A 1,033-nucleotide genomic window follows, 5' to 3' on the forward strand; every position below is an offset into this window, starting at 1 on the left:
AAAGGGGGGGCGGGGAGGGGGGGGGAAATGTGTGTCGGGCTTTGGGAGGCTCGCGCGCGCCACCGTGTGGCCAAAGAAGCTCCCTCGGCACACCAGGCAGGGGGAACAGCTGCCGACCAAAAGGAGAGAAGCTTGGTATTGGGAGGCATTGGGATTCAGGGAAGACGGGTAGCAGGGCCTGAGGGGTAACCGTCTGTTTGTACTTTGGAGAATAAAGAAGAGATCGGTGGGGGAAGAAGGGGGTGGGGTGTTTTGGGGAAGGAACGTTTTTAAAAATCCTCATGCTCTGAAAAGGGGAAAGAGAGGCCTCAAGGCACTGCTCTTCAGACACCACCCGCCCCCAGGCCTTTGTCTTTTCTAGGGTACTGCTCTTCAGACACCACCCACCCCCAGGCCTTTGTCTTTTCTAAAAACCCGCTACTTTGCTAAGAAGCTTCAGGGGAAGGAACTGGGTCTTTTACATTTTCATGTGAAAAAACATCAAAGCCTTAAAGGGGAAAATAAAATACCTTCATCTCCTACTTCCCGGAGGCCTGGATTTTAAGGTCAGGTCACCTCCCCTCTGAGAAAAGCATGGTCCCTTAGGCAAGCTGAAATGCCAGCCAAAAAGATTTCCATTTTCCTTACTTACCCGTTCAGCTTATTATGATGGTAATTTCTACTAGGGGTGCCCTTGTCTCGGTTTTATCCTTGGGCTACAGAGTCCCTTCCCTTCTCCCCATTCAACCCGCTTGTGAAGTTGTATGGAATCATCTCTGAGCTGAAAACGTCTCTTGGATTTGGTCGTAGGCATGTCACTTAGGTGAGTGCTCTGCTCTCCAGGATGGAGAAAGAACCAGAAAACTGCAAGGACTCACCCCACAGAGCTTCATGGAACCAGGGTGCAGAGGGAATCATCGCCACCTGGATGCGCATTTAAATTCAGTCCCTCCACCAGCTAGTCCGTGTGTCCCCTGCCAAAGCAGCCACCTGTTAAGAGATGAACAGTCGGGAACTTCTGAGACCTGGTTCCTGGAGAGCAAGGAAAGCTCCT

This window comes from Myotis davidii, unplaced genomic scaffold (genome assembly GCF_000327345.1).
Source record: "Myotis davidii unplaced genomic scaffold, ASM32734v1 scaffold6, whole genome shotgun sequence".
Classification (NCBI taxonomy): domain Eukaryota; kingdom Metazoa; phylum Chordata; class Mammalia; order Chiroptera; family Vespertilionidae; genus Myotis; species Myotis davidii.